This window comes from Balearica regulorum, chromosome 2, assembly GCF_011004875.1.
Source record: "Balearica regulorum gibbericeps isolate bBalReg1 chromosome 2, bBalReg1.pri, whole genome shotgun sequence".
NCBI classification, from domain to species: domain Eukaryota; kingdom Metazoa; phylum Chordata; class Aves; order Gruiformes; family Gruidae; genus Balearica; species Balearica regulorum.
In genome coordinates, this window is record NC_046185.1 from 25,517,571 (window position 1) to 25,532,619 (window position 15,049).

The following is a 15,049-nucleotide window of genomic DNA, read 5'->3' on the forward strand; positions in this document are numbered from 1 at the left end:
AAGGATGGAGGTAAAATCCCACTTTCTGTGACTTTTCATCTCTGCCTTCTCTATTTTTTCAATACCAGGCGCCAAGCAAAATAAGAAAAGACAAAGCCCTAAAGACTTGAAGTTATTTTTTATAAACAAAGTGAGCATTTTCATTTCATTAAAAACTCAGCCACTTAGCAACCCTTCTCATCCTAGTGTGATTTTTTTTTTTTTTTTCTTCCCCAAAATCAGCAACTGTTCCCCTCCACAGCAGAAGCTGCTGGGTCAGCTGGGATGTTCCACGACTCGGTGGTCTCAGTGCTACAGGAACAACATGTAGGCAAATGTGCCAGTCCCTGGTGCACTGTGGGCTCCCTGGGAAGCGATGGTGGCCCTGGGAGCAGGGACTGCACCTTCCTGCGCTGAGCACACCTTCCTGGCAGTGCTGAGCGATAAACCCAGGCTCCACGCTCGGCCACGCTGGCTTCTCCCAAGCGTGCTGATGGCTCCTGCTTGACCTAACCTGACACGACTTGCACGGTGCAACCCATCCCCTGTTTTCACAAATTCAAAGAGATTCCTCCTAGAAGGCGGAGGGAAGCAGAGAAATATGTACATGACCTGAGGGCAGGCATAGGTGGCTCCTGTGCCGGAGACTTCTGGAGCAGCTCAGTACTTCCCTCTTGCAGATAGTCTCCAATGTATCTTGATGCAGCAAATACTATAATTACACTGAATATTTCTAAAAGGTTTTTCACGCTGCAATGAAGACTGAAAATGAGTAACATAAAAACAGACATTGTCCAGCGTGGAGAGTGTGGAAATTACAACATTCTTTCTGTCATTACACGTTGCAATTTGCAACACATCCAATGTAGTTACATTCCTTCATGCACAAGTATTGCAAAGTTTGGGTTCCACAGGCAACAAAAACATTAGATTTTAAATGTTAATTGTATTAGCAATAAAAAAAATTAAAAAATATGAAAAAGAACAGGTAGAAAGGAAATTGCAGAGTTCTGCTTTGGATTTGTATTTTTGTGCTGGAAGGAGCGAGGATATCATGTCGCTTACGTGACACCAGCAGTGGCTCAGCAGCACAGCCCCAGTTCTGGGTATTTGCGATCAAATCAAGTCAAAATGCAAAAACAGTGGTAGTGCTCAGAGGTGTGTGAGGGACTGAGCAGCTAATAAATGCTAAGTGAGCAGAGAAGGCACAGCATTTGTCATTTAAGTGTAATGAACACTCTGGTTTGGGTTTTGGCTCAGACGTGCCCCTGAGCAATGCCTGTGGGGTCTCTGCAGGGGCCCTGGGGTAGCTGGTGGAGGTAGTCATGGCTTTCCAGTGTGTCCAGTCACTGCGAGCAGCTCTTGCTCTGGTGGAGGTTGTTCAAAGAGCTCGTTGCCATGTCCCTTTCCTGGCCCTCCCCGGTCCTCTGACCCTGCAGAGGAAATCTCTGCTGCTCATCCAGGATGAGGAGAAGCTGGAAGGATGCGAGCGTGTCACTTCTCTGAGATGGCAGATGTGTGAGGATGATGGCTTGTGTGCCAGACTAACAAAGCAGGTCCAAGCAGCTCTGCAAACAGTATCTGCTTGAAACTGAGGAAAACAACTGATGAGGAAGAGCGATGCTGGTTTAAAAGAGTGGTGTGTGCATCTACCCTCGTGTGGCACTGAAGTGACCATGGGGTTAAAATGGCTGCTGGAAGCTGTCCAAAGGCATGACACAGCAGAGGGTTAACTCTGAGTGCTGGCAGCTATCCACACCCCTGAGCAACTGATGCTATGCACAAAAGTGATATTACGTTCTTCTGCTTCTGTGTCCCCAGCCCAAAATACACTTCAAAAAAATCCTTGATTTTTTTAGCAGCTCTGATGCTCAAAACATCTTGTGTGTCATGTTCCCTTAAAGGGTGTCCCAAAAATCAACCAGCAACAACTGGCATTGGATTTGTTCGTTGGTGTTAATAAAGTTAAGACATCTTAAACTATTTTAACCTTGTAGCACCAAGCATGAAACCTTTCACCTGGAGGAGGGTTCCTGGGAGGTGAAACACATGGTTGTGGTGAGACCCAGCAGGAAATTTTGTCTGAAGGTCTGTGCAAGGCTCAATTGGTGGCAAGTCTTCTTGTGACCCCACTGCAGGGTAGGTCATGGTCACCTGCATGGGCAGGGAAGTAAGTGTGGTGCATGGAGAAAATGTGCTGTTATTGACCCAGTGAGGAAACATGAGCTTTCATTTCCCTAACCCATATGGTGGAATAGTGCTCAGTGGTGGTGTGACAGGGAGAAGAGCCGCTTTTATAGGGGGAGGACTGTCTGGAATTAGGGCACGTAGATGCTATAGGGAAGCCCTGGTCAATACCTTAGGATGATGGACCTGGATATCTATTCCTACCAAAAATGGGCTTTGACTAAGCTCTTGGAGGAAAATAGTATTGCTCCTTAGTGATAGACAAAGTACATCAGTGTGAAGAGTTGACATTCAAGCCAAACTTTGGAGAACTCTGTCTCTCCTGAGTCTTGTGTTTGTGATAAGTAAATAATGGCCCACAGTAACTCTGCAGACCTAAATATTTGGCTGCCTGTGTATTTCACAGAAAGTTCCCCTGATTTTGAAAGGTCACACGAATGTAACAGCTCGGCCCAGATGTGAAAACCAGAGAGCCTCCCCTGAGTGCTGTGGAGCAGCAAGCCACCGGTCACCTTCGGATGCCACAGCCATTGCTCATCTGTTTGTTAGAAGGGCTGTACGCAGGAATTATCTCTATGGAGTTAGGAAGTCTGGGCCAATACATGCTTCCGTACCATTTGTAAGCTGTTGGGGGAAAAAATCCCAGGATATTTTTCTTTTTCATCTCCAACCCCTTCCTCACTGAAAGAGAGGTCCAGAAGGAATCTGGGTCAAGGGGCGTGATGCTGGCTACGAGCCTTATATAAAGGTGGTGTTTTTCATGCAATGCACCTGAGAAATTGTCAAAAGGGCATAAAACCCAATTTAACCAGTCCTAGAGGAATGGGCTGGGGTGCAGGGTGCCTTCCTGGGTGCAGCAGGCAATGGAGGTGCCCTCACGGGGTGGCTGTGTTTGGCCCAAGGTCATGGTGTGCTGGAGCACTCACAGCTCCTCTGTTTCCCAGGTATGAGACCTCCAATGCTGTAAAGGCTGCTCTATGCTTGTGCCTACTTATGCAAAGCACTTTGCTATTTGGTTTGCCTCACCTGTGGAAGGTGCTCCTGGTGCCAGGGGATCCTTTTGTGTTGCTGGAACAAGCTGTACAACAGCCCCTTCTGCCCTGGTGCGCTCATGGAAAGGGCAGCGGCAACACACCTCCTGCCAACGCCTCACAGAGCTCACCGAGCTCTGCAAAAATTACCCAACGAGTGACAGCAGCCTTCAGGTGGCTTGAGGTGACACCAAGAGTGGTGGTGTCCTGCAGAAGCCCCAGAAAGAAGAGGGGTGCTGGGCCTTGGTTTTCCTGTCCCAGCATCAGGCCATGCGGGCAGTGCCATGTGGGGTGATACCACCCCTTCAGTGCTGAGCTTCAAGACAGATGGTCCCTGGGCAGGGCTGCCCAGACTCCCTTGTACCTGCGGGGCTGGCTCTGAGATCCCTCACGCTGGGGTGTAGAATTATAAAGAACTTCTTCCAGGGGTGATATCTCTGCAAGACCACATGGGTTATGCTTCTGCTTTCCTAAAACAGCAAGAGGTGAAAACTATCCCCATATTTCCTTAGAGAGGTAGTTGTTTGAGCGGGTGAGTCATTGACAATTTGGATGCAATTCTGATGTGATCATCTTTCTTGTATTTACCCTGGCACGTGAAGTCGGACAAAATGTCAGAGTGCAAAAACAAGTCAAAGATAGGGAGCTACTGAATCTTATGTTTAGTTTAATATAGCAGTTTGAGAGGAGAAACTGGGAGATCTCACGCATGGTCTCTGTTGGCTTGAGTCCACAGCTGCTTGATTTACTGCAGCTGAGGATCTGGCTCTAAACTCTTTTCTTCCCGCGTAGATGTAGCCGTAGTCAAGCCCATTGGTGCATGTCTGTGCAGATGAGCATCCTGTGCAAAAGCCAACAGACAGCAAACAGGGGAGTAAAATTTTCAGCAGTGAATGTCAGTGTTCAGCTAACCTCTGCCTCTAGCCCGAAGTGCACCAAAGCACTGCAAAGCAGCTCCTTCTGCCTTCCTGTGCCTTGAGTATGCTCCTCAGACTCTTGTGCTGGCTTGGAGGCTGGATGGAAGTGTCCTTCAGGTGGCTTTCACACACAGACTGCTGGTAAGACCACATCCACCTGCTTCAACCTCAGACCAGTTTCTGTGCAGTTTCTAATTTCAGGTTTGCATGGGAAGACCCTAGCTGGTGTAAAAAAATGATTTAGAAGACTTTTCTTCTACAGAGAATGGGAACAAGAGAAATGAGAAGATTTGTCAAGGCTGCAGGAGTAGTTTCAGATCTGGGCTGAGAATCTAAGAGTTTGAGGCTCTGAACTCACCAAAGAGGTCACTTCTGTGGGGCAGACCTGGATGGAAAAGACTGCGTGCATTTGGGGCACCGGCTGTCAAATGGACAGCTTATCTCCCAGGCTGCAGGGCAAGAGAAACTCTGCTCTGTGGGCTCTTTGGAGACAGAGCTCCACAGGGTACAAAGCACCTGGTGGGATTCCTGGAGCTGGGTCTCCCCTGGCCAGCACTGAGACTGTACCCAGTATTACCACCCCAGACTTCAGTTTCTGTGGGAAATCTCATCCTCTGTCCAAGGAGGGTGATATTAGCTTACACTGGCCATCACAATACAGTTTGGGCTCTCTTATCTCTGTCCTATGCTGTAGCTGGCAGCATATACATTTTTTTTACTTCCCTGCGATGACTTTGGCTCTGCATGAATTTGGAGGAGCCACATGTTTTTTTACAAGTGTCTTGCCACTGATAGTCTTCAAAATTTCTTGCTGTGTGTTTTTCTCTTTAGGTGCCCACCATTTAAGTCTCCCCTTAGCCTTATTAATACCTATCATGCATTCCACCTGCTGTACAACATAGTCCTTCCAATGGCATAACCTGTAGCCATCCAACCATGCTTCCTCTTTTCCTCCTGAAACGTGAGAGATGGATTCCTTCCATGTCTCAGCTATGTGGGGGTAGCCCAGATATGTGTATTGCCTCCTTGTGGACGGTAGGAACTTGAAAGTCCTTACTTTCAACTTTCAGGTCTCTCTCACTGGAAAAGCTCAGCTAAGAGCACAGTGATGCCACAGTGCTCTGCCTTTGGCATGGACCTTCTTTGGGGTCCAGAGCAGACAGCTGGCTTAAACAACAGTAATTTCTGCCCCTAAATGGAGATCTCACACTGGGAGGACCCTGGTACGGGGCATCCGGTATTGGACATTTCACGTGCTGGGGGAAGGGAAAGTTAACTTGTATATTTTTCCCATCATGTTTCCCATGTGTAACAGTGCAAGCACACTGCAATGATCCCCAGATGAAAAAAAAAAAAAAGTCTAGCAGTGCTTTAGCAAACTTTCTACTTTCATTCGTTCTCAGTTCTGCTTCTATGGCCAGAAGAAGGTACAAAATATGGTGAGCTGGTTTCTGAGTATCATCCTGCATGATGAAGCCTTCTGCCTGCACAGACTGCTGCCTTCTTTTCCCTTCTGTATAGTCAGCGACTTGATCCCACGAAAGCGTTGAGCCTCATTCATCAGGCTTTGTAAAGCACTATAAACCACATCTCACTGGCTCCTCCTGGTACTAAATAGTTTTTTTATCAGTGAAACAAAGTTTTCTTGCTCACCTCCTGGCTATCCCTCCTTGGGGTAGAATCACACTGGAGTTTTACCTAGTGACAGAAGTTGAATGCTTCCTGCTTTTAATGTTTATTTAGTAAAACATTTTACATTCCTGGAGAGATACCAGTCTGTCATTAATGGATTCTTGGCTCGATGCCAGCAGCTAATAGTTTTATTGGTCCTCACGGCACAGCTATGCGATTTGGGTAACTGTGCGGAGCTGCGCCTCCCTCTTCGTTAATTCTGACCCAAAAAAGCACACTGAAGGAGGGATGGCCGGCAGGGTCTGGTGTAGGGGAGGGGACGGGGGACTCTGCCCTACCGAGCTTTGCGAGGGCTGTAAGATGGCTCCGGGCAGGCAGCTCGAGACCTCCGCAGCCCTGGTTAGGGGCAAGGTGAGGTGGAGGCCACACACATGTGGGCTGTGCCGTGGTGAGCCCCGTGCCTTGCCGGGAGCTTTCTCCCTTCGCCACCCCCAGCCCTGTCACACGGGGATGCTCTGACCCCCGTGTCCCCGGTGTGACCCCCCTGCCCCGCTCCTGCCCCCCCTCTCCGCGGTGCACACACACAGGCAGAGCTGACTGCTGGCTGGGGGGCTGCGGCAGAGCTCTGTAACTGTACAGGTGGGAGCTGGACTCGGCACGACTGTGTGCTTAAAATACCTGTCTCATTCAATCTCATTTTCCATCGGTAATTAAGATCAAGCCACTTCTTTCTTAGAGCCTCTTCCTCCATTAGTCTCCGTGACAAGAGGAAAGGTGAGAGCGTCATTATTTAGAAATGGGGGCTTGCATTTGTCTTTCAGCTGGAGAAGTCAGGGTGTTATATACGTACATATGCATTTCAAGGGTATGACGTAGCTGGAGAAAAATGAGTGCTTTGGTGCTACAGGTCAAGTTTATTTAACACTACAATGTTTTAAAACAGGGTGATGCCGTTTCAATTAAATGTCCCAGATGATTGTTTTGCAAGGTAATCATTTAAGAAACTTTTCAGAACTACTTTTGCAAATCAGGCATGTCTTGCATAAAACACCCTGGCAATAAAATAGTATGTGTTAGTAAAATGAGGCTAGGAGCTTTACTAGAAATTAGGGAAGCAGTAATATTCTTTTCAGGACAGTCTGGTTTGTAACAACATGTTATTACATAAGTCAGCATTACAGCCTGCCCCATATTTCTTTTGCAACATTCGCGTTTTGCTTCTCTCTCGCGGCAGCCTTGTGATACAATCGTAAGGGACAAAGACAAGATGGGAAAAAAGCAAAGAATGCATGAGCATTTGCATTTCTAGTGCACACTCAAACCTGCCTGCACCTCGTTCTCTTTCATCTGCCACATCTCCATTCCTGGTGTCTGCATTTCCCGCTCATCAAATTCAGCTCCACAGCTGAGACTCACAACGGGACTTTACAGCAGATACTTGTATGGGCCAGACAAAGAGACAAAGGACACTTAAAACTTTAAATCTGGCTAGTTCTCCTGGCATTTCAACCTCTGGATTTTTAAAACCTTGAGATTTCTTTTGATTATTGAAGGTTTTGCATGGGATTTCTTTTCCCCAGAACTGTTGGTTATTTGATCCTTTTCAGTAAAGAAACACTTGAAAAAGCTGTGGCACAACGGCGTCTCATTCTGTTTCTAGGAAGAATGGAAATTGGAGGAAGGAAGTTTCCAAAGCAAGTGTCAGATTCTGATCTCTTTTACAGAAGGGTAAATCCAGAATAATTCAATGCAGTTACTTTAGATTTATGCTAGCATAAATAAGATAAGAATTTGGCTCTGGGAATCTCCGTAGCTCCCCATTTGCTCATCTAACAGCTGGCAGCTTACTTCTTGCTATTCCTCTTGCTTTCTGGGCTGATTTGTCTTGCCTCGTGCTCACGTCAGGGCCAGATGAGCTTGGGAGTTAGTTAAACGAGCAAATGTGTTTTGCACAACATGCAACTATGAACGGCTCAAGATCCTTCACATGATCATACATATTTCAGAGTTCCCAAAGGCCAGAAATTAATGGCTAGTAAATGGATAGAAATATTACTTCACACAGTATGTAGTCAACCTGTGGAATTTGGTACTACAGGAGGTCACCGATTCAAACAATAAGTCAGGATTTGAAAAATGGCTAGATAATTTTATGTCAATTAATTACACTTGAAGCTGGGCAAGGAAAGACTGAGGTAAGTAGACCTCTTGCACCAGTGTACACATGAACTCCCCTGCAGGGACCAGGGAGGAATTTTCCCCTCATGCATGGTTGTGCCCAGTTGGCAAAGTCAGCTTTCCCTGCTTTCCTCCACTGCTCCACGGTGGGAGGCAGCAAGAGGGAGCAGGTGAAGCTGAGGTTTGCAGAGCTCTGTCTGCTGCAAAACCTCAGATCCCAACACCTCCTGACTTTGAAGGAATTAAGATTAAAATCTAGATCTAGAGCCAGGCCAGACCTGCACTATCTCCACCTGCTTTTGGTGCTTTTTGAGTGTCATCTCTGTGCTGGGACTGGTATGCACACACTCACGGACAGACACACATACAGAGAACAAAATATACATTCACATACATAAGCCAATGCACTCACTACTATCTGTATTTACAAATTAAGTCAGACAACAAAATCGCTTCCAAACCATTTTAGAAAATGGGTAGTTCAGCTTTAAACCATGAGTCTCTATTTAAGCATTTAGATGTGTGATCTAACCCCTCCTTGGGAGTTTCCTAGTGAAGGCACCAACCAGCTTAGTGCAGTTTCCCAGCCATAGGTGCCTAGTGCCATTTGAGAGGTCCTGACACACCAAGACATCTGCTGATGGTTGATGGGGAGAGGGTTTATGGGAGACCGTGCTCTCCAGCTCCTTGGGGCCAGGTGAGACTAGCTGATGCATCTCCAATAGCCCTCAACACCAATACTGAGGCGATTAAATCCTACTTAATGTGTCAAAAAGTGAACATACATCCTACTCAGTATCTCTCCAAAAGGGAGCTAAGGTGGTTTTCCAGGACTGCAGAGAGCTTCCTGGCGCACTGCTGATCATTGCCTCGGGCACGGCCCAGGGGATTAGTGATAGACGTACTGTGTGGTCAGTCCCAGAGCAGACCCAGTCTTGCAATATGGATAGTACTGTCTGCAGGCCTTAGGACTGGGTCTAGTTCTAACCAGGCATGCCCTCAGAAGGACAGCTTTTTGCAAACCTGCTTTTCTAAAAAATGCTGACTAAATAACACAGCAAAGAAAGGTTTGGAGGATTTCCACTAGAAGCGGTAGTAAAAGACATGAGCTCAGAAGGTGTTTCAGTGAAGGCAGCAGGTGGGTGTGATTTGGAGTCCCTGGAGGATGTATAATCCTGGATTCTTGTTTTGCAATGTTCACTTTCCGTGGAGGTCCTTATAGAGGTGAACCCTGCAGTAAATAGGAGAAATCTTCTCACCATCTTCAGGAAAAGCCACGGGCAATTATATTTCATAGAAAAAAAAGACGTATTTTAGAATTGCACAGCAGAGGTGCGCGACTTTGACAGCAGCACATGAAGGGAGCCTGAGGACTGCACAGAATTACATATCACTGGATTTTGGTCTGCAGTACATACACGGAGTCATTATTTTTTATTACCGACTGCTCTGACTGCATTAAACACCTGAACAATAAAGACATCGTAGTTTCCTGTCACAGCCGGGAAAGTGATGTCAATGGGAAATGTGTCCCTAGCTCCTCTCAAACCAACAGTTTTGCCTTTGAGATGGCCAGAGGAATTTGAGAGAGTCTGCTGAGCAGTTGCGATGCTCTGATTTGGTCAGATTCAGACCAGAAAAAAGCACCTCTTCACACATAGAAGGACTTCCAAAGAGGTTTATGCAAATGGCAGCTCTTTTGCTTGATTTAGGGCACCTGTGACTTTGCAGGTTTTTAGAGAAAATACTCACTTTTCTGTCTGGAAGCTTCTTAGGAAAGCAGATCACCACATGGTAACTATCAGTTCTGAACAAGCTCTGCCCTTACCTTCTTTAGGTTCAGCTGAAAATGAGTCTGCAAACAACCTCAGCATTTCGAGTACTCCTTTGAACTGCGGATCAAAGCAATCATGACATTTCTGCTTTGCTCAGTACAGCTAGGGACAACTAAACACTCTGAGATGATCTTTTTGGCAAGTAGGAAAACTCTTCCTGATGAAGTTGCCCATGATGAAGCTTGCAGCTGTGGTGAATAATTTCTGGATTCCCAATCCCTTGCAGATGCAGACACAGGCCTCCTCCCCTCTGTAAGCAACAACCTCTGTTTTCCTCTGCTTCTTTGTCAACTGTGAACAGAGACCTGCCAGCAGCTGCAATACACTCGTAAAAAAAAAGCAAAGGTCTCCACTCACCTCTGTCCCCCAAGCAGCTGTTCACAAATGTCCTGCTCTTTACCATGCTCAATATATTGAAGTACCTGCAAATTAACATTTTGTCAGCTGCTGAGAATCCAGAGTTCCTTCAGCTGGTGGGGCTTGACAGCCCATGGTGGCAGTGCATGGCCAATGAACCATGTCCCTGGGAACCATCTCTCTGGCCTTGCAGAACTTGGACTTGAGAGGGGGAGCTGCACCGGCAGGCAAATCCACTTCGATCCCAACAGGTTCCCACACACATTCAATTGATTTCAGACATCCAGAAATTCCCATTGCATCTCTCTTGTGTTTATGATCTTTCCTCCCAGAGGGGAAGAGTGAAGGTGGATGTGGTACCCATGGATGGAAAAGGTGTGTCTTCAATCTACAGAACTAACCAGAATAAAGCATTTGCTGTCTAGCTGAACAAGGCTTGTAATGTGAAATGCTTCACAGAATCACGATTCATGAAAAAATATTATTGTGGAACATTTTGCTAAAACACAGCAGTACCTAGATGAAGCTGCTGAGTAAGTTTCTCACATCCAGAAGGAATTTCACCTTTTGTTGGAGAGAGCCTAGGATATCAGAGACTGAGATTCAAGTCCCTCAGCCCAACTAGAGAGTCCAGGTCACGCTCTGGGGCCACCAAGTGTCTTTTGAGTCTGTTTTTTTCATGAAAAAATTCATGGAGAAGGTTGTATTTTGATTTCATTCTACAGAGAAATGAAATATGATAACCTTCATGTTTCCCATGAAATAGAGTCCTGGTGTTCTGAACAGGCCTAGCTAGCAGTGACTAATAAGATTGAACTTTAGGGATACTACATTCCCCTGGATATTTTTGATATTTTGCAATTTTTTTATTGTTATTTCACAGGTCTAGAAATACAAGGGAGTCTTATGACAATTTATATTTTTTTGCTATCCAACCATAAAGAATACGTTATTTGTGTGTGTATCTCTCTCTGTATATATATATATAGAAATACAAGTGTGTATGTGTATGGTAGTGCAAGCATTTAAGTAAAAATTGATATATGCAAAAGTGGTCAACGGCAAATAATATTTAAATGGTCATGTCTAATTTCAAGTTAGCCTTGAGATACAATTAGACATTTTACAGTTCTAGCACAGGAGTAGGGAAACCTTTAACTTGATCAGTGCTAGATAACCTTTCAGACACATGTTCTATATTAACAAAAAACATGAAGAAGTCATGAGCTTCTGTGGCTGTATCTGGCCATAGTCTTTGGTTTCCTTACCCCTTCTAAAGCTGTTTGTTAGGTGAAATCTTCTGACCTTGCCAAGTGGGCTCACTACAAGATGCTGATAATGGTGTAGATACTCAGTAGGTTGCAGCATACAACCTCCAAGGTCTCATCTGTGCAGTGTGATGGGGCTGGGGAAGTAATGGTCCTCCATCATTGTTGGACTTGATGATCTTAAGGGTCTTTTCCAACCTAAATGATTCTATGACCACACCCATGCTGGTGCAGATACACTGCTGAAGCAAGAAGAGCAAGGGCAGCTTGTTTTTTGTGGAAAGCATGGCTAAAGGATCATGCTTTTACCCAGCAGCCCTGTGTTTATAGGACTGGAAAGGCAGCCTAGAGTATTGTTGTGGTACCAAGTCATGCTCAGCTAAATCAGACAACTTGGATCTTCAACTGAATTACCTCTCCTAATAATTTCTGACCAAGTATAATTACAGTAGGATTTTCTTTCTTGAGCTGTGTTAACACGTGGAATAACCATGCGATGTGTATCAGTGTCCCTGCAGAGCTACTGATAACCCCACATTAGCCAGTCATTACAGTGTGCGAGGGCTAACCCTTTGAGGGGGATAGTTCATCATCAGAGTTACGGGCTCTCTGGGGTCTACTGTAAAGGCTTGTCATCCACATCATCTTCCTCCTCTGGGTTTGCCAGGAGCTGTGTCTGACCTCCAAGGACTTCAAAACGTGATTCATTGTGTGTTACAGAATGTCCATTCCTCTGGGCAGCGATTAAATCGCCTTTGATGTGGGTCACCGTGGAAGGATGAAGGCTGCATGATGTCACCAGCTTCCCTCCGTCCCTCTGACGGACCCATGCAGCGCTGCCAATGTCAATACGGAGTGGTGGTGCTGGCTGGCTGTGAGAAGCACTGTGCTGAGTCCTTCCAACCCTGCAGGAACTGCCAGGGTTTTATCAGCCTGCTCGGCCGCTACAAGCAACGTTTCACAGGCCCCTGCAGAGAAGTAACACAGGCAACTGTCCTGTAAGTGCAGAGCTGAGCTATGGCTTCTATTTTAAAATAAATATTCCTACAGAGCTTTTTATTGTTCCTGCTGGTCTCATGGGCGCGCGTGTGTGTGCCTGTGTGGGTGGAAGAGGGGTGTTTAAGATCTGTATGCATCTGATACTGTTTTTCTGGTATTCTTGTAGCCATGCAAAACTCAGTGCTTTGCTAGTGATGGCTCAGAAGAAAAGAAAAATTGGGTTCTAACTGATCTGAAGTCAGCTTCTGGTTTCTCAGGACAGTAGCAGTCAACTTTTTTAATCTTTTGGGATAGTAGGAACGGGGCATAGCATAAAGCAAAAAGGCAGATATTGTAAAAACCGTGAATATTGGGCTATGGGAATATATTTGTCTTTGAAAGACTTGTAAATAGGTTGTTGGGAAGCAGAGGGTCCCAAACTGGTCCCTAACTGACCTCAAAGCACTTCAAAGCAGCATATCTAAAGCCAGTGGCAATGGATGCCGTTAGCTCTGATACGGGCGCTTACAGATGCTGTGAGGCAGGTGTCTTTCACGTCCAGTGAAAGGCAGTGCCTCAGCAGAGTCCAGAGGTGGTGCTGCTGCCTGGACCTTTGCAGGTATTAATATATCAGGCTGAGGAGAAGGACATGTTGACTTCAGGAGCTAAAGCAAGAAGAAGTATAGTGGTAAGGAGCTAAGAGGTGAGGATGGCATGAGGAGATGTGCTCCTAGCTTTTAGGGGTGGTGAAGGGGACAAGTGTAGGACATAGCTTTGGGGTCCCACCTTGGTGGGAGGCAGTAGGAGGATGGTGAGGATGGTGACTGGTTTGAGGCACCAGGAGTGCATGCAAACAGCCTGGGTGAAGAACTGGAAGATGATGCTGCTGCCTAAGACAGACCCAAGCAAGCCCAGCCTGTGCTGCAGGTTGGAAGGAGGGGAAGCATTAAGCAGCCCTTGAGGGTGGTGGGCACAGAGTGACCCAGAAGAAGTGGCTTGCTGTGGAAAGTACCCCTGTTATCCCATTGCCTGACAGCCTGCCCCTGAGAAGTGAGTGTTATCCCCATTGCACTCCCCCTGAGCCATGCTCCAGGACTGGCTGGACCCAGACTGTCCAAACACAGCCTGTGACCGCAAAGGCTGGGATGCAAGATTTCCTTGAAAGCTGACATGGGCACCACAAACAATGATTGGTGAATTCACCCTCACACCTCCTTTCCTCTGTATCTCCAGCCCTCATCTCAGTTACTTCTGGCCACAGATTATTTCCATTTTGGGGACCTGACAATTTCAGAATGGAAGCGGCAGTAGAAACTCTGCCAGGATGGCTGAGAAAATACAATGAGACCACTTTGGGTAAGAGTACCCCCCAGTTCTCCCTTTTTGCTGTGGTAGGAAAGAGGGTGTGTTGGGTACAGCTGTTTGATGGCAAAGGTGCTACTCACCCAGGGACATTTCTTAGGCTGACTCATAACACAAAACAACGTGAATCATCCTATAGATTATTTCTAAGAAATGGTGATGCTCATTGTAGGTATATGACAAGCAAAACAAGAAAATCCACTGATGCAACAGTGGACAGCAGACAGGGCTGGTGGGGGCAGAGAGGTTTCACTGGGGACAGGTAACCAGTGACTGGGTGTTACCTGTGGTACAACCATGACATGAAAAACAAAGCCAGATCACAAGAAAAACAGGCAAAAAGGGCAGCATTCAGCTAAAGACAGCCAGAGGGAAGCATTTGTAATGTGATCCTGAGAGAGACAGGAGTAGAGTGCTGCCTGGGAATGGGAGATAGAAGCAGCTAAGAAATCGTATCTTGCTACTTTGGGTCCAAAGGTGTTTGTAGAACATGTTTTCTCTTTTTATTTTTGTAACTGAGCGGGATCACATCAGTGAAATCCCTGATTCTGCCATCTAGTTTTCTTAACAGAAATGAGCAGGAGTTCTGCATGGGTCTGGAAGCAGTCCTGGCAAAGGGCTTGTGAGCTGATGGTCTCATTGAACTGAGAAGAACCAAATGATGGAGGTATCAAAATGGCTTGACTGGACTTAGGAAAAGACCTGAAGAAATCACAGACAAGGTTTAAAACAAGACACGTGTACTTTGCAGTAGGAATTAAGACTTGAAGCAGTTGGAGACTTCAGAGAAGGAAGTAAAAGAGGGCACAAAATATGAGCTGGAGACTTTACAAAAAAATGAGAGCAGTGAGCTGGAGACTTTAGAAAAAAATGAGAGCAGTCTCTGGAAGTTTCCCGAAAAGTCAAAGGGACAAGACTTAGATAAGAAATTGCTGAAGGCAACATCTCCAAAGCATTGCCTCCCTTTGGGAAGTCACCCAGTTTGCATCATTTTTAGTCTGCAAAGACTTTGCAGAGGTTCTTGATAACCTGATTGTCATAGTCCACAGGAGATTTCCCACTAAAAGGAAGGAGCCCAAGCAACTTGTAACTAAATGAAGCTTGTAACTGGTTTGAAACTTGTCAGTAGAAACAGACTGAAGTGAGGACTCCAGATGGTGCATTATGGCTCTGAAAAGGACACTGGAAGTGACAGTGGGCATATAGAACCTGGATTTTACTGTGATAACTAGGATTTTTTTTAGCACTTTCTTAACTTACATCCTAGAGCCCCGAGGAGTCGGCTTGCCTAGCCCCAGTCATATAAAAAAGAGTATCTCTAAGGA